Genomic DNA, 20,282 nt, shown 5'->3' on the forward strand with positions numbered 1-20,282 from the left:
GGACTAAATTGATTAGGGTCGCGTTAGTTCTTGACGGGGTTCGTATTGGTTGTTTTCTAGAATCAGTATTTTTACAGATTTTTGTAGAGAATGGTTTTCTGATTAAAGTTAACAATCATCCAAAATCATAAACATGTCTAGAAATATTATATGGTTTTCTATTAATGAAAGTTCCAATATTTTTCATCAAAAATATATAAAGTTTGTTATAAACACATACACATTAACACTTAAATTGCAAAATTTTGGAATTATCTAACAATTATCTCAAATAATAAATGGGTAAGTCCAACACAAGTAGTACCATAGGAATCTGTGATAATTATTAAAAAATGAAAAAGGTGAGCTAATTCCAACACAAATCCCATCTAGTTGACACATGTTCATTGACTGTGAAAAATTAAATAACACCGCCAGTAAGGACCTTTTTCTCCTTCTATTATCAGAAAAAAATCTTGAGCGAATAGCATAACACCTCCTACCATTGTTTTATGGACAACAACTCAAGTTAATCTTACATTAGGTTAATCTCAAATTTCTATAGGCTTAGAAGACCAAGAAAAGATCACATTCACATGCCATTTGGAACATTGTCATTTAAGAGAATGCTTTTTGGAATTTGTAATGCTCCTATAACATTTCAGATTTGCATCATAAGCATTTTCTATGACGTGGTTGAAAATTGTTTTGAGATCTTTATGGATAAAGTGTCCTAGAAACATGTGAAGAAAAATGACTTGTTTTAATTTGAAAAAATGTCATTTCATGACCTCTTCTACAAATTTCTTTGGTCATGTCATGTTTTCTAATGGAAAATTGAAGCCAGTAAAGCCAAAGTCAAAGTCATCTCAACACTTTCTTCACCAAAGATAATTAGGGATGTCTGCTCTTTTTGGGACATTTCAGATTTTGTAGGAGGTTTATAAAAGACTTTAGTGCCATATCCGAACCACTTTCTAACGTCTTGATAAAAGATGCATCATTCAAGTAAATTGATGATTTTTAGAAAGATTTTGAAAAGGTAATTAGTCTTTTAACACAGGCCTCTATAATGCAATCCTATGATTGGTCTTTACCTTTTAAACTAATGTGCGATGCTAGTAATTATGTTGTTGGAGTCATTTTTAGATAAAGAAATTTCTTAAGCCCTTTGTTATTTGTTACGCAAATAGAACTCTTAACAATGCCTAAATGAATTACATCACTATTGAAAAAGAATTACTTGTTGTAATATTTATATTGGATAAATTTCGATCATATTTAATTGGTTCATCCTGTTGTTAGATATTTAATGTGTAAACAAGATGGCAAGCCAAGATTTATACTATGGATTTGGCTAAAAATTCAACCTCACAATCAAGGAGTATACCACCTATCTGGATTATCCGTCTGGAGTATTCGGTTGCCATCTGTGATGAGCTTTAATGGTGGCGGATTTTGAGCAATCTTTTTTAAAGTGGTGACAGCAAGTGTGTGGTTGTCGTTCCACTCTGGTGGTTTCTTTTTCAATAAAGCAGAAAGCTGACCTGTATGGTGGTCGACATGTGGAAGAAAGTCCCTGATATAATTGATGATACCAAGGAATTGCTGTATCTGAAATGGAAAGTGGAGCAATTCTTGGGCTATGTGCTTTCCTGGCTGGTAGTGGCCGTCTTTGATAATCATTCCAAGGAATTCAATATTATCCTGTTGCAATGGTGCTTTTCTTGGCTAATAACATAATCCCGTGAGTCTGGATGATATCAAAAAATTGATTTAATAATTGGCGATGTTCTTCATGTGTGCCTGAAAACAACAAAATATCGTCAATATAAATCAATGCATGATGCAGGATGGGTTGAAAGATTCGGACCTTGGCTTTTTGAAAAATGGAGAGAGCAGTTTTCAAATCGAAGGGTAAAACTGTCCATTGATAGTGAGCATTAGGGATGCAAAAAGTGGTTTTGTATCTTTCTGAGGGTTCAATGCTAATTTGCCCAAAAACCTGACTTGAGGTCAAAATTGAAAAAAATTTGGGCATTTTTTAGATAAGTGAAGATGCTTTGTCTCTTTGGTAAAGGAAACTTATCATCTTGTAAGAACATGTTTAAGGGTTGATAGTCAATGACTAATCGCTTTTTCCCCCTAACAAGTTCAGTACGTTTTTCAACGTAAAACGCCTGACAAGCCCATTGAGAGTTTGTGGGCTCGATAAGTCCTTGGGCCAAGAGTTGGGAACATTCCTTTTGGGCTAAAGTTAAGTCAGATGGGCTCATTCCAGGATGAGTAGCCTTAGTAGGATTGATGTCTTCATTCAGTTTGAAAGGTAATTCAGAATGGGACTCTGGATAGTATTTCAGAAGTTGGGTTGAAATGTCTTTGTAGGACTGTGGGGAATCAGTCAAACTGTAAAGTTTGAGAATGGTTGTGTAGGGTTTGAACATGGTTTTGACTCTTATTCCGGAGGAAAGGATTTGAAGGTGTTTGATCTGGTGAATGATATCAAATCCTAACAAGATATCCTTGTCAGGAAGTTTTGAACCAATGACTCTTGTCCAGATAACACAGTTTGGGAAAATCTGAATACCAAAATGTGTGGCAGAGAATACGTGGCGTTGTTATACCAGAACTACAACAGTTAAAACTGTACTTTGGACCAGTAGTCCTCAAGTTCGGGTTTCCAGCCAATATACCTCTGACAGACACTCCTTTGTCTTAAAACCGGGTACCAAACTAGATAAGAAATTATCAAAAATTTTCTAATGCACAGGATCCTTGCAAGAGGCAAGTGCAGAGCATACTTCCTTGAGTTTCAAAATGAACAGATTTATCTTCTTTATTTTCTATCTCAGAGCTTCATTGATAGAGAGAGAGAGAGAATTTAGAAACTCATAGCTAAAGAAAACATTCTTTTATTTTCTGCCAAGCTTACCAACAAAATGGAGCAGTAGCTCCAGCTCCACCAAGACAACCATTTCATCAAGCTCTTTAAGCTCATTAGCCACCATTTAGACAGTATAATTAGAATTAGAACTACTCACAACCCAGATCATGGGAAAAGTCACTCTAGAATTTCAAAAGTTTGACTCACTTTCTGATGGAACAATAAAATCGCACCATTGACGAGCTGAAAATGAGATGAGAGCTATCATCAATTCACAAGCCTAATTGATCTCAAACCTAAAAAAGAAGGTGGGTTAGTTTAAACCTTGGCAATGACCATTGAGAAAGGTAAATTTCCAAGCCAACTAGTGCCCAATCCTAAGGAAGTACATGAAGTTTGTACGAGTTCACCCCAGCAGCATGAAGAGATCAAAGCCATTATGACCCTGTGAAAAGGCAAAGAAATCAACAACAAAATGCCAGTGAAAAAGAAAACTCAAGTTGCACCTTTAGACTTTGAGGAATTATCACCAAAGTCCCATTCTCTCTGAGGTTAACTAAAGCAAAGAAGGAAAATTCCACAAGTGAGATTCTAAAGATCTTTAAATAGGTACATGTTAACATCCCTTTGCTTGATGTTATAAAACAAGTGCCCTCTTATCTCAAGTTTCTTAAAGACCTTTGCACTAAAGAAGGCATTTTTAATGGAGAACATTAGTTCCATACATTCAATGTAGGACTAGAAATGTGCAGTTGTCCTTTGGCAATATGACTATAGAGTTGAATATTTTTAACATTGTCAAACAATCTTAAAATAGAGACGATGGAATTATTTATGTTGATTTAATCAAAGAATTAGGTTATTATACTTTTCCATCTAACTTTAGTGATGATCATTTCCAAACATGTTTAATTTACTTTGGTTTGAATTTTAATATTGACAGATCACTTGACAAGGTCAATGCCTTACTCGATTCATCACCACCCATGGATACCAACAAATGGAAGTCAAGAATAGAGCAACTGGCACCATCAGGGAATAAACTCAGCCCATTATTGGAATCACCATCGAAGCTTGAGCTCAAACTGTTAACTGACACTTTGGAATATGCATTCTTGGGAGAATAAAACACTTTGACAGTAATCATCCCATCTTCTCTTGATGACAAGCAAAAGAGTAAGTTGTTGGGTATCTTAAGAGAGCATGAAGAGGCATTAAGATGGACCATCACCAACATAAAAGGTATAAACCTAGTAGATTGCATGCATTACATTCATCTTGATGAAAATGCTAAACCTACTAAAAAATGCAACGTTGACTAAATCCTAATATGAAAGATGTAACACTTCACTTAAATATTTATTTTTAAAATATTTCAAACACCGTTACGTTTTAATATAAATACGAATTCTAAAAAAAAGTTTTACATAGCAAGCAAAACTTCTTTACAAAAGGTAAGAGACATACACAGATTCCTTAGTATTTTTGTCAAAAACTTTATTATTACTAAAGCTAAGATATTTATTTTTTATTTAAATAAAGTTGAGCCCATCATTATGAGGATAAGAGGCGAAGGCCTTTGGAATTTCAAGCTGGTGACAAAGTATTTCTAAAAGTTACCCTAATAAAGGGATCAATGAGATTTGGGAAGAAGGGAAAATTAAGTCCGAGGTTTATTGGGGCATTTGAAATACTCGAACGTGTCGGGAATGTTTCCTACCGACTTGCCCTCCCGCCATCGTTATCAAGAATACACAATGTCTTTCATATCTCCATGATAAAGAAATATGTTCCAGACTCCTCCCATGTGCTAGATGATAAGCCTCTCCAACTAGAAAAAGACTTAACCTATGAAGAACATCCAATTCAAATTCTTGATAGAAGGATAAAGGAGTTAAGGAACAAGAGGATCCATTTAGTTAAAATACTATGGCGAAATAACTCAATGGAGGAGGCAACATGGGAACATGAGGAAGAGATGAAGAATAAGTGTCCTAAGCTATTTAGTAAGTAAATTTTGAGGACGAAATTTTCTAAAAGGGGGGAGGAAGTTGTGAGGTATAATTTTCTAACTTAAATATAATAGAATTTACTTTACGTTAATAAGCTCCCTTAAGTATTAAAATGACAATAATAATAACAATAATAATATAAGCAATGACATAAGTGATGATGGAAGAGAAGTTTGTAAAGATAGTTAAGAATTCTAGAATTTAATAAGATAATTATGAAGGATAATCTCAACCATTGATCAAGAGATATGGTAGCCATCCATTAGCCCCCTTTCATTTTCAATGCAACCTAGAAATTTTACCCTCTTCTATTCTAAGTCATAACATCAAGATTAGAGAAATCCTCAATTTAGAAAAGTCTAGAAAAGTTAAGGTCAAGAGGTAAGTAACACTTCAACTACAGTGTAGGAACAAAATTCTTAACTTCAATTTTAACAATTCCTTTATCTAGTGATGGCTATTATAATGTGATATGGTCGGCTATGCTGCCTATATTATGATATTTTCTTATTTATTCCATGTATGGTCGGCTATGCCACCTAATCTATGATAATTTTACTCAATTAAGTTATGGTTGGCTCTGCTGCCTATATTATAGTCCCATTTTGTTTAATCTCCATATGGATGGCACTGCCGCCTGCATTAAAGAATGATGTCCTTAAATACCATTGTATGTTAATTTTGTTGTTCCTATAGGAACTTCATGTGTTATGATATTAGTTGCATCAAACGCATGCATTTCATGAACTATTTTATAAGAAGACGTTTTAGAAATGAATTTATGAAAATGGGTTGTACTATAAGGTGGTAAAGTTCCCAAAGAGGGCAAGCCCTCCAAGCTTAGTAAAAGGTAATCTTTTGAGGATGGCGATACATAACATCGAAAAGATCAACTAATCAGGGCTAAGGGCATATTGTTTAAAGAATAAAAGTGCCAACCTTGTAGTACATCATACCTAGGGCCCTAACAAAGTTTTTTTCAGTATTTTCTAAGTTTCTTTAAAAAAAACTTAATATGGTCATTTATATGCATAATAATTTATACATGCATCAAAGTGTTATTTTACTGGGCATTAGGTCATAAAGTCCTTACATTACAGGTAACGATGAGTAGAGCAAGTTGGTGCCAAATCCTAACTAAGGCGAAGTGTGTATGGGCATAACAAACCTTGGTTTTAATGATGGGCTCAGCTTTGTTTCAATAAAAAATAAATATCTTAGCTTTAGTAATAATAAAGTTTTTGAGAAAAATACTAAGGAATCTTTGTATGTCTCCTATCTTTTGTAAATAAGTTTTGCTTGTTATGTAAAACTTATTTTTTTAGAATTCATATTTTTAAAACTTTATATTAAAATTAACAGTGTTTTAAATATTTTTAAAATAAATATTTAAGTGGAGTGTTACAAAAGAAGTCGTTAAAGCTAAAGTTCTTAAACTATTAGATACGGGTATCATTTTACCCATTTTTGATAGTTCGTGGGTTAATCTAGTGCATGTTGTCCGCAAAAAGTCAATAGTCACAATAGTTACCAACGTCGATAATAAATTAATACCCACTAGAATGACTACATGGTGGTGCATATGCATTGATTATAGAAAATTGAATTTTGTTACACGAAAAGACCATTTTCCTTTGCCATTTATCGATCAAATACTTGATAGATTAGCAAGTCATTAATTTTATTACTTTCCAGATTGCTACCCAGGATATAACCAGATTCCCATAGCATCGAAAGACCAAAGAAAAACCACTTTCACTTGAATTTGGATTATGTAATGCATCTGCCACATTTGAATAATACATGCTAAGCATTTTTCTGATACTGTTTAACATTTCCTAGATATTCTTATGAATGACTTTTCTGTTTTTAGTGATTTATTTGATCATTGTTTGCATCACCTAATGCTGGTTTTGCAGAAAAGTATAGAGAGGAATTTGGTCTTGAATAGGGAGAAATGCCATTTTATGGTAAAATAAGAACAATTAGAAAAGTAAGATCTTTCCTTGGGCATGCTGGTTTTTATAGATGTTTCATTAAAGATTTTAGTAAGATCTCTAGATATACAATTTACTTGCTAAGGATGTACCGTTCGTCTTTGATGATTTGCATTTTAAGGCATTTGAAAAATTAAGTACTTTTTGACCTTATAACCATCATTCAGCCTCTAGATTGGAACTTACTTTTAGTTTTCATATATCATGTTTCTCTAAACCCTTTCTATCTTCTCAGAGTCAAGAAAATTATTTGGAATAATAAGGATACGTTCATCTCTACAACTGGACAACGCATTTTGTAGACAGATGCCAGTGATGATTACTGGAGTGCCGTTGTTACACCAGATCTAGGACAGATCAAAGTCCGTCCTTACGGCCAGTAGCCCGCAAGTTCTGGTTTCCAGCCGATATACACTTAGCCATTAAGTACCAAATCCAAAAATTATATTGAAAACAATTTTTCACGATACCACCCGAAAACACGGCACTCACTGCCTTAAAGAGGGTGAACGTTGTGAGAAAACAATTTCGTTTTACAAAAATTGGTTTTGGAGGATAAAAACAGGACCTTTCTGATGCACAGGATCCTTAGGTTTAAGGCAAGTGCAGAGCATACTCAGTATTGAAATTAGAGATGAACGTATCCTTATTATTCCAAATAATTATTGAAATTAGAGATGAACGTATCCTTATTATTCCAAATAATTTTCTTGACTCCTAGAAGATAGAAAGGGTTTAGAGAAACATGAGATATGAAAATGGATTTTATTTCTGATTAACTCCTGCCTTACAAAAGGGAAGAGAGATCATTTTATAGATATCTCGAGGAGGAAAGAGATAAGGTGGGAGCCTTATCATTTACAAAAGGAGAAACATAAAGATGAAAGCAATAAAGCACTAAAGCACACCATGCCAAACTAGAAAAGCAAAAGCAAACTTTAGACAAGACAGGACCCTTGCCTAATTATTAAAGCAAACTTTAATAAAGTAAAAGCTAAAGATTCCCATGTGCTTATCAGTGATTACGGAGTGGTGGGACATTTGGATGGGGACACGTTACCGGTCTCTTTTTTATAATGGCGTTGGGCTCGGTGCATCCGTCTTTGGTCAAGATATGCTTCAGCTGGCAGATATTTATCTTCATCTGCATCGGTCATTTTGGATGTGGAAGGACCAGGAGAGTCTGGATTGGTGACAGTATAGGGGGTATTTTCAGTGTGGAGAAGAGACTGAAAATCTTCCCAAGGGTCTTGAGCGTCTTGGAAGAAGACATTAGTGTAGTCAGGACGTTGTTCCATGACAAGAGTTCCATGTGGACTTGAACTTGAACCAGGAGTACAGGCTTGTGTCTTTGGAACTATTTCCAAGCTATGTGACGGTCCGACAGAGGTGTAGTGGATGTTTGTGGCAGGTGGTTGAACATTGTTGAGTTCCATGAGATAAACTCGAAGAACAGATGTGACTGATGAGAGGATAAGGATGGGGATAAGTTTTCCATTCATAAGCCATGTCTTGAGTCCAGAAGTCTCTGGTTTCTGGTTGTTGGAAATATGGCCGGTGAACAATGAAAACTGTGGTGAACATGTTTGCTTCGTGTTCTGGCATCCTATTTAATCCGTGAAAAGTACACAGATTCTGGAGCTGTTTACGCCACCATGTGAGGGGTGAATACCATTCTAGGAGTGTCTATAGAAGATCAGAGGAAAACTCAGGAGTGGTGATGTGGCAGAGAACTGGTTTAACAGGGAAGACCAGTTTTGTAGCATACAAGGTTGTGAGACACCACATATACCATAACTCATCTTCTGAGATGGAGAGGTGAGACAGGGTGAGACCTGTGAGAAACAAGTTTTCCATATAGAGTGTAGGAAAATGATCAGGAGTCTTACTGTGGACATTGAAGAAATACCGGTAAAGGAATTTCTTAGCAAAGTCTTGGATTTGGTAGGCTGAAGAAAAATGAATGTTCATGGGAAAAGATCTCTGGTTGAGAGCTTTGAAAGGAAGTTGTCGATTCATGGCTATGACTGGGATGATATGAGTTGAAGAGAAGAGTGAGGGTTTATTTATAGCCGGGCATGTAAGGAAGTCTGGGATTAGGCTCTGTTTACCTTTGATGTGCTGGACAGTAAAGTCATATTTGGAGAACCAAGTTTTGAGATTGAGCAGTTGTTTGTCAGGGAGCAACTTGTTCTTGAAATCAAAGATTCTAGGAAAAAAGGAATTGTCCATGTTGATAAGGAATTTATGGCTGATTAGATGAAATTCAAATTTTTTTATTCCATACTTTACCGCCAAAATCTCTTTAGATCACATGGTAGTTCTTTTCAGAGTCTTTGAATTGTCCGCTTGCATAGGCACAGAAATGGTCCAAACCATCTATCCTTTCGAGGAGAATGGCACTCCAATAATCATCACTAGCATCTGTTTGCAAAATGCGTTGTCCAGTTGTGGGAATTCTGAGTGAAGGAGGTGATTGAGCTATCATTTTCAGCTGCTTGACAGCTTCAGTTTGTGCTAGTCCCTAGGGAGGACACTATTTTTTGAGCATGCGGGACAGCTGGCTGGTGTGGATTGCAACTTTAGGAATGAAATCTCGAACATAATTAACAATCCCGAGGAATTGTTGAATTTACTTCTTAGTGAGATTTGTGTTTGGGAACTTTAATAATTCGGTTGCAATATGCGGGCTAGGTTGGTAGTGGCCATTTGTGATCACCATGCCAAGAAAGTCAATAGATTCTTTCGCTATGCTGCTTTTCTTTTCAGAAAGCATGATTCCATGAGCCTACACAATATGAAAGAAATCCAAAAGGAGTTTTTGATGGCTATCATGATCGAATGAGAACAATAAAATATCATCGATGTAGACCAAAGTATGATAGAGGATGAGACTGAAAATTTTTGTCATGGCTTTTAGAAATAAGGACGGAGCAACTTTAAGACCAAAGGGCATAATAGTCCATTGATAGTGAGCATCGGGAATGCAGAAAGCAGTTTTGGGATGGTCAACTAGTGAAATACCAAGTTGCCAAAAACCAGCTTTTAAGTCAAACTTAGAGAAGATACGTGCCCCTTGAAGATGGACAAACAGGGTCTGGATTTTTGGAAGGGGGAACTTATCATCTCTAAGGAAAGAATTGAGTGGCTGGTAATCAATGACTAACCGCTTTTTACCACGAACTAATTCGGATCTTTTTTCAACATAGAAGGCTTGACAAGCCCAATTTTAATCAGTTGGTTCAATTAGACATTGTTCAAGTAACTGAGAACATTCTTGCTTAGCAAGTAAGAGGTTTGATGGAGACATACCCGGGTGAGATGCTTTGGTAGGGTTTATGTCTTCATTGAGTTTAAAAAGAAGGTGAATGAAGAACTGTTCATTTTTCCAGAAAAGGGAAGGATGATGGAATTGCGAATGATTTTCTGGACAGAACTGAAGGAGTTTTTGTGAAATATGACTGTATGGAGTTGGGACATCAGAAAGTGTATACAGACAGAGTATATCTGTATAAGGCAAGAACATTTATTTGTAGCGAATTCCAGAACTAGTAATGAATAGATTTTTAAACAAATGAAGGATATCAAAACCTATGAGCAAATCTTTATCTGGAAGAGTGGATGCTACAATCTTTTTCCAAATAATGCAATTCAGAAAGAACTGAATACCAATGGGTTTTTTGGTAATTAGAGTTGTTTCAAATGTTTGCCATTGACTGCTCTGAATAATTTGGAATGGTTTTCCCAACAGTCTGAGGGAAGGACAGAAGGATCAATCATACTGGTATCTGCACCAGTGTCAATAAATCCGATGACAGGAACAAGTTTATGAAACTTTGAAGGAAGGATTGACATTTTGAGAGAAGGTCTGGGAATGGTTGAAACCTGGTTGACATTTTGGACTGTAGAAATGACTAAAATATCATCAGAATCGGAAGATTCTGCAAGGATGAAAGCAGTCTGATCATTTTGTTCTGACTGTTCTGAGAAGTTGGATTCAACATCTTCGTTTTCAGATAACAATGAAGAATGTTGGAGATGTTGTATGAGGCAAACAACTTTGGCAGATTTATGAGGACATTTCGAGCAAAGTGACAGCGTTTCTTACAGATGAAACAATGGTTATTCTTCTTTTTTCTATATTGGGAAACATTTTTTTTCTTGAAATACCGGAAAGGCTTTTTGGAGAACGAGTTTTTGTGGAAGTGTTTCTGAAAGTGTTTTTTTCTTCTTGGTTGGACAAGCATTTCTTCTCATCTTTGCATTCAATTTGGAGATAGGGTTTTTGCAATCTTCAGAAAAGGGTTTCTTATCTGCCATGAGATCTTTGAAGAACTCTTTCTGTTCACAGATTTTTTCAAGGCATAACATTGCTGTTTGAAAAATCTTTTCAAGAGAAATGTCAGCTATGCTGAGATTTGTGGCAGTGAGTTATCTTTGAAGATCAAGTTGAAGTTCTAAAGGAAGTGAAGCGATGAAGACATGCTTGAGGGACGGTTCATTGAAACCATTCAGCTTATAGAATAGAACACTCATACGTTTGTAATGAGCTTCTAAAAGATGTCTTTTGAGAGAACAACATTTCATCTGGTGATATTCTTTTCGATCTGCTTCTTTGGAAGCTGTGCATGCACCTATGAACTATTCATGAATAATGTTGAGAGCTGTGCCAATGGGGGATTGCATGAATTGGAGCTGCCTGTATTCTCGCAAGCTTTCTAACTAATCTCGTAAAGAACCCGTTGAACGGGCCATAAATTCACGAAGAATATTTTCTGGATGTGCATTGGGTTTGGTTCCTTGGAGATCAATCTATGCAGCAAATTCTTGAAGACGAAAAGGCCATTTGTGACTTGGAATGTCATCAAATGTAAACCAAGATGCTGAGGAAGGTTTGGTGAAATGGTCAGTAACCGGCAGAGGCATTTGTGGAACTGGTTCTGTTGGAGCTTGTGTTTGATCATCAGAAGAATTGTCTTCTACAATAAAAGTTGTAGTTGAGGCACTTGGATCTTCAGTTTTGGTTGCCATCAGTATGCTTGTAAGATCATCATATTCAGATTCAGAATCAGTGGAAGTATGGGCTATGTTTAGGGATGAGGAAGAGGAAGATGAAGTGGAGTCTGAAGGATTAGAGTCATATAATGGTTCGGACTCAGATGCAGAGAAAAAGGAGTCTTGGGCCTGAACTCTATGGTAATTGTTGAGTGTTAGAAAATGCATATTTATAAAGGAGAAAACTGTCATTTTACATTTCAAGTCTTACTAACAACCCTTACTTTTATGTATTTAACATTCTTGTGATTTAATTACGTGTGTTTTATTTTAATTAAGTAATTTATGTATTTTAGGGGCATTATAGTGATTTCACAATAAAGGAGAGATCAGACGGCAAAACGGACATCACTTTTGAACTCAGGACGGTCGAAAACCTTAGGAGGAGCATAAAAGGAAAAATGACACTATTCACATGTACGGTACTATTCACGGATATGGTACTGTCTACGTTACTGTTCATGACACTGTTCACATAGACGGATCGATGATGTGGCATTGACCGATGACGTGGCATTGACTGATGAGGTGTCACGATCCTGTTGGACTAAAATTCTTATATACTGTTGATGGTGACGTGGCAGCATATTAGTGGACGAAAAATCTCGCGTACGGTACATGCATCACACAGTATTATTTTCAACCAAACCGTGTTACTGTTCATCCGCGTGGTCAAACCGTGGACTGTTGACTGATGAGGTGGCGTAATCCTGAGCGTCCAAACTGTTTTTAATCCGATGGCCATGATTTACTCCATGTATCTATAAAAAGGGGGTCTCTACCCCCTAATTGGATATCTCTGAATCCATTTTTGAACTCTGTTTTCTGTAATTCCCTCTCCATCTTGTATTTTCTTCGTATTTTAATAAATTCCCATTTTGCCCCTAGTTCAATTATGAGTAGCTAATTTCCGTTCAAGCTTGGGTTGAAGGTGAAGTCTCAACATGTGTCATGGGCTTAATTTGGTAAATTTATTTTCTATTCCCCTCTAGTTTTTGTGAATGTTTTGACTTCTCGTCGACAAATAATAATATTCTTGTCTAGTACCGCCTTGGTTTCACCAGCCCCCTAGTACAAGGTTATTATTATTTGGCACGATAAGTCCTTAGCACCATATTGATTAGAGCGTGGTTCATGAGGTGTGGATTCCCCCCTCATGATTTAATTGGCATTAATAAGGATTATTTAGCCCATGATGCATGTTGATACGGATCCAGATACCCAAGTACGTCATTTCAATAGATTTCGCTTCAATTTATTCTAGCCATTACAATTCCAATTTTAGAATTTATTATCGCCATCTCAATTCCAATTTTAGGATAATTTAAATCACTTCCACCATAAATCCAACCACTCATTTACAAAATTAATTCTACACAGAATTAAAATCCACCTCCTCATGGGATCGACACTCGTCACCATTGATCTATACTACAATAGATTCGTGCGCTTGCGAGTACATTAAAATTTGCACAACAAGTTTTTGGCGCCGTTGCCGAGGAGGTAAGTAATTTTAATTCATAGAATTAATTTTTGTGAATAATTTCTTTTATTTTTTTTTCTTGTATTTTTTTTATTATTAAAAAAAAGAAAAAGAAAAAAAAAGTGAATCTACATTTAAAGGTTAGTATTTCTTTTCTTTTTCTCTTCTTTAAAATTCTGTAATTTATTTTTCTTTGTAATTTTTTTTATCTTATTAATTTATTTTTAGTTAATTTATTTCACGTATTTGTTTTTGTGTATTTTTATAGAAAGGTTTTAATAGCGCAATAAGGTTAGTATCGTAATTTCTCCCTCTTATTTATTTTTATTTATTTTGTTCCCATCTTTATTTTTTGTTTTGTTTGCATCTTTATTTTTATTTTATTTATTTTGTATGCATGGTCGTAGGTCATTATTACCTAATCTTGAACCTATAGACCTTGAATTAGAAAAAACACTTCGCACACACAAATACGTTAAAAATAAAATGGATTTACAAGCACCACAGGAGAGGCCATTTAAGGACTATTTTAGTCTCTTAGCTAATTTGAGCACGTCATGCATAAGATACCCAAATGTAGCTGCTAGGAGTTTTAAATTAAAACCTAGTGTGTTAAATTGTCTCCCTACATTTTATGGCCTAGAAAATGAGGATCCATATAATCATTTGAATGATTTTCATGCCATTTGTCAAACATTCAAATATGAGAATTTTTCAGATGATGATGTTAAACTTAGACTATTCCCATTTTCTTTAAAGGATAGAGCTCGTTCATGGTTAAATACGTTGCCTGCTAATAGCATTTCATCATGGGAACAAATGGTAACTAAATTTTTGAATAAATATTTCCCAGTGCATAAAACCAATGCTATTCGCAGGAAAATCTCAGAGTTTACTCAGAGAGAGGACGAGCAGTTTTTCGAGACATGGGAGCGATTTAATGGGCTACTCTTGAAGTGTCCACATCATGGGTACGAGAAATGGCACCAATGCCAATACTTTTTGGAGGGATTACTACCAAATGTGCAAGAATGGCTAATGGCAACAAGTGGAGGAGAGCTAATGTCAAAAAGTGCATCAGAAATTTGGGAATTCTTCCAGCTACAAGCAGATAATTCCCAACAACGGAGTCGATCACTCAGGACTACTAGAAGAATTAAAGGAGTGAATGAGGTTCAAATTGGCGAATCAACTTCAGGAATCAAAGAAGTCAAGGAGATGGTTGAAGGTCTTGCTCGACAAATAGCATCGTTATCGACTGCTAAATCAACAGAATCACATGACCATGACTCATACTCAGATCAAGCCAATGCCATAGGTGTAATAAGAAAACCATCGAATTACAACCCATACTCCAACACATATAATCCTGGATGGAGAGACCACCCCAATTTTTCATGGTCTCAAGGATTCCAACAGAATGGACCAGCAGCTCCAGCTCCACCAATGCAACCAATTCCGCAAATTCCTCAAGCCTCTCAGCCCCCATTTAGACCATACAATCAGAACCAGAACTACTCTCAACCTAGACCATGGGAGGATTCATTCCAGAATCTCAAGAATCTTACTCACTCTACGATTGAGCAACAGAACCGCACCATTGATGGACTACGAAATGAATTGAGAGCGAGCTTCAACTCACAAGCCCAATCAGTTTCAAGCCTCGAGAAGATGGTGGGACAACTTGCTTCTTCAGTTCAGACCTTGGCAATGACTGTTGAGAAAGGTAAGTTTCCAAGTCAACCAGTGCCTAACCCTAAAGGAGTGCATGAAGCAAGTACCAGTTCACCACAGCAGCATGGAGAAGTCAAAGCAGTAATGACCTTGCGAAAAGGAAAAGAAGTCGACAACAAAGTGGAGATGCCGGTGACAAAAGAAAATCAAATTGTACCTGTGAATGTTGAGGAATCATCACCGGAGGAGAAAGAAGAAACCAACCCACGAGAATACGTTCCGAAAACTCCATTTCCTCAGAGGTTAGCGAAAGGAAAAAAGGGAAAATCCACAGGTGAGATTCTTGAAATCTTCAAACAGGTAAGTATTAACATCCCTTTGCTTGATGCTATTAAACAAGTTCCATCTTATGCCAAGTTTCTTAAAGACCTTTGTACTAAAAAGAGAAACATGCATGTTCAAAAGAAGGCATTTTTAACAGAAAACGTTAGTTCTATACTCCAACATAAAATTCCTTTAAAATGCAAAGACCTAGGCTCCCCCACTATCTCGTGTAGTATAGGGAACCACACAATTGAGAATGCTTTGTTGGATTTAGGAGCTAGTGTAAATCTTTTGCCTTACTCTGTATTCGTGAAACTTGGACTTGGAGAATTACACCCAACTCCAGTGGTGTTACAACTTACAAATCGGTCCACAAAAATACCTCGTGGTATTGTGGAGGATGTGCTTATCCAGGTAGACAAGTTTTATTTTCCTATTGATTTCATTGTAATTGACACTCAACCAATACAGGATTCAAGGAAGCACATCCCCATTATTCTAGGCCGACCTTTCTTGGCAACTGCGGATGCTCACATTCAATGCAGGACTGGAAATATGCAGTTGTCTTTCGGCAACATGACTATGGAGCTGAACATCTTCAACATTGCCAAACAACCTCACAGTGCAGATGATGGAATTGTTGATGTGGATTTAATTGAAGCATTAGTTGATGATACTTTTGTTTCAAACCTTAGTGATGATCCTTTACAAACATGTTTAACTCACTTTGGTTTTGATTTTGATATTGACAGATCAGTTGATGAGGTCAACGCCCTGCTTGACTCAGCACCATCTATGGACACTAATAAATGGAAGTCAAGAGTTGAACAACTAGCACCATCAGAGAAGAAACTCATCCCATCATCAGAATCTCCACCGAAACTCGAGCTCAAACCATTGCCCAACACTTTGGAATATGCATTTTTGGGGGAAGAAAGCACTCTGCCAGTAATCATCTCATCATCCCTCAATGACGAACAAAAAGGTAAGTTGTTGGATGTTTTAAAAGAGCACAAAGGAGCATTAGGATGGACCATAGCAGACATAAAAGGTATAAATCCAGTAAACTGCATGCATTACATTCACCTTGATGAAAATGCTAAATCTACTAGGGAAATGCAACGTCAGTTAAATCCTAATATGAAAGAAGTTGTTAGAACTGAAGTCCTTAAGCTATTAGACGCAGGTATCATTTACCCAATTTCTGATAGTTCATGGGTCGTTCCTGTGCAAGTTGTCCCCAAAAAGTCAGGAGTCACAGTAGTTACAAATGCCGATAATGAATTGATACCCACTAGAGTAACTACAGGATGGCGTGTATGCATTGATTATAGAAAGTTGAATTCTGTCACACGTAAAGACCATTTTCCTTTACCATTTATTGATCAAATGCTTGATAGATTAGCAGGCCATGAATTTTATTGCTTTCTAGATGGCTACTCAGGATATAATCAGATTCCCATAGCACCAAAAGATCAGGAGAAAACTACTTTCACTTGCCCTTTTGGCACATTTGCATATAGGAGAATGCCATTTGGATTATGTAATGCACCTGCTACATTTCAACGATGCATGTTGAGCATTTTTTCTGATATGGTTGAACGATTCCTTGAAGTCTGTATGGATGATTTTTCTATCTTTGGTGACTCGTTTGATCAATGTTTACATCATCTAACACTAGTTCTGCAGAGATGTATTGAGAAGAATTTGGTCTTAAATTAGGAGAAATGCCATTTTATGGTAAAACAAGGTATTGCTCTCGGTCACATCATTTCGAACAAAGGTATTGAGGTTGACAAAGCCAAGGTGGATCTCATTTCTAATCTTCCTCCACCCAAAACAGTCAGAGAAGTAAGATCTTTCCTTGGGCATGCTGGTTTCTATAGATGTTTCATTAAAGATTTTAGCAAAGTTTCTAGACCCTTATGCAATTTACTTGCTAAGGATGTACCTTTTATCTTTAGTGATTCATGTTTTATGGCGTTTGAAAAATTAAAACAGTTGTTGACATCATCACCCATCATTCAGGCCCCAAACTGGAGCTTACCATTTGAGCTAATGTGTGATGCATCTGATTATGCAGTGGGAGCAGTATTAGGACAAAGAGTTGATCGAATTCCCCACGTTATTTACTATGCTAGTATGACATTAAATGATGCACAGTTGAACTATTCAACTACTGAAAAAGAAATGTTAGCAGTAGTGTTTGCATTAGAAAAATTTCGATCATATCTCATTGGTTGTAAAATAAGTATATTCATGGATCATGCTGCTCTTAAATATCTTCTCACAAAGAAAGATGCAAAAGCCAGACTAATTCGTTGGGTATTACTTTTGCAAGAGTTTGACTTGGAATTCAAAGATAAGAAAGGCACAGAGAATGTTGTGGCAGACCATCTCTCTCGTCTCCATTTTGACACAATTACAGAATCATTACCATTGAATGAGTCATTTCCAGATGAACAATTAATGAGTGTGGAAGTATTACCTTGGTATGCTGATATAGTTAATTATCTTGTTACAGGTAAACTTCCTGAGCATTGGACCAAGCAAGACAAGGCAAAATTCTTTGCAGAGATAAAGAATTTCTTTTGGGATGACCCGTATTTGTTCAAGTATTGTGCAGACCAAATTGTTAGACGATGTGCCCCAGAAAGTGAAATTCAGAATATCCTTTCATTCTGCCATGAACAAGCTTGTGGAGGCCATTTCAGTGCTAAGAAAACAGCGACTAAAATTTTACAATGTGGTTTCTATTGGCCATCTATATTTCGAGATGCTTACACTTTCTGTTCTTCATGTGATAGGTGTCAACGAATGGGAAGCATTACACGAAGGAACATGATGCCAGTAAATCCAATTTTAGTGGTTGAGATTTTTGACGTATGGGGTATCGACTTCATGGGACCCTTTCCCCCTTCTTTTGGCCATCAATACATATTGGTTGCTGTTGACTACGTATCCAAATGGGTAGAAGCAATTCCATGCAGAACTAATGATCACAAGGTGGTGATAGGATTTTTGAAAAGCAATATTGTCTCACGCTTTGGATTCCCTCGAGCAATAATCAGTGATGGTGGTGCCCACTTTTGTAACAAAGCATTCAAAGCTCTTTTGACAAAGTATTCAATCACACACAAAGTGGCGACCCCGTATCATCCGTAAACCAGTGGCCAAGTTGAGATCTCCAATCAAGAAATAAAGCACATATTAGAAAAGACGGTGAGGCCGGACAAAAAAGATTGGTCATTAAGACTTGATGATGCCTTATGGGCATATAGAACGGCTTTCAAGACCCCGATTGGGATGTCACCCTACAGGCTAGTGTATGGAAAAGCTTGCCACCTACCTGTGGAACTCGAGCATCGTGCGTATTGGGCCATCAAGAAATTCAACTTTGACATGCAGCAAGCTAGCTCAGAAAGAAGATTACAACTGGCAGAACTTGAAGAAATTCGCAATGATGCATACAAAAATGCCAAGATTTACAAGCAATGAATGAAAGTCTTCTATGACAAGCACGTTATGAGAAAATCGTTCACTCCAGGTCAGAAAGTGCTTTTATTCAATTCTCGCTTGCACCTATTCCCAGGTAAGTTACGCTCTCGTTGGTCTGGTCCATTTATTATACATACTGTTTTTCCACATGGGGCAATTGAAATTAAGGACCCAAAGAACGGTGTCACGTTTAAAGTTAATGGTCAAAGATTAAAGCCATATCTAGAGTACCAACCACATGACGAAGACACCGAAATAAATTTGAGTGACCCACCAAATTTGAATTGATTTTTTTTTCTTTTCGTTGATTTGATTTTTCTTTCTTTCTTTTTATTATTATTCTTTTGCTAATTGAAATTGTTTTTGCATAAGTGTGTTTATTTTACCATTAAGTTTTCTCTTATCATTTTTAATCATGAGTCTCATACTTAGACCGTTCCTCCTGAACATTCTTAAACCACTTCAACGTGTCAAAACTCATCTCAAAAGGCAGATTCAATTTTGTAAAACACATCGTATTTGGACTCTACAACCACCAGAGTTAGTAGCCTATGTTGAGGGTTTAGAAAGCCAACTCAGAGACATTGAGAGAAGTGTTTACGACATCCAGTTGGAGCTTGAGGTAAATTCAATAAGAGGATGATTTTAATTTTCTTTGTGTGTTTTAATTTGTTTTTCTGTTTGTGTGCTTTAGTTTGTTACCCCGGTGAAGTGGCGGATAACGGTACTCCGTGACAATCAAGTCGGTTACTTCAGTTTCCCATAATAACTGATATTCTGAGGCGAAGGTATGGACAGAAACGAGATTCTAGCAAAGCTTCACAAGCGATTCCCTTCACTTCCTCAGAATGCCCTCCTTACGATCTATAAAGCTCGGTCCGAACGCATGCGATTACTCATGAGGAATAACATACCTGCTGACATCCGTTGGTTAATCGAGGCTAAAGTACGATCGGCAGGTGAGTTACCTCCAAAATTTATTGCATACATGCCTGGTTGTGGTAAAGGAAATTATGCAAGAAAACGACGAGCTCGAAGAATTTCTGTTGCTTGTCATAAGTGTGCCAGAATGAGTTGCAATAAAAACCCATGTTCTTTAGGAATGGTGTCTGATAACAGGGAAGATAAGATTCAATTCATTAGGGATGGCTTGAATAAGGAGTCATTGGATGATATCCTTTTGTCTCTTGAAACGCATCCCAGTGGATATGTGCAAGGAGCGATTCTCCAATTATGGCCATTATTCCAGAAAGAACATGCACAATATAGTCTTGGGAATCTGACTATAGACGACCCTATTTGCCAGTTTATAAGAAAACTAGATAGGAAGCCTATCCTCGACCCATAGAGGGCGTTCAAGCCGTTTCTGGACGTAA

This window comes from Citrus sinensis, chromosome 4, assembly GCF_022201045.2.
Source record: "Citrus sinensis cultivar Valencia sweet orange chromosome 4, DVS_A1.0, whole genome shotgun sequence".
Lineage (NCBI taxonomy): Eukaryota > Viridiplantae > Streptophyta > Magnoliopsida > Sapindales > Rutaceae > Citrus > Citrus sinensis.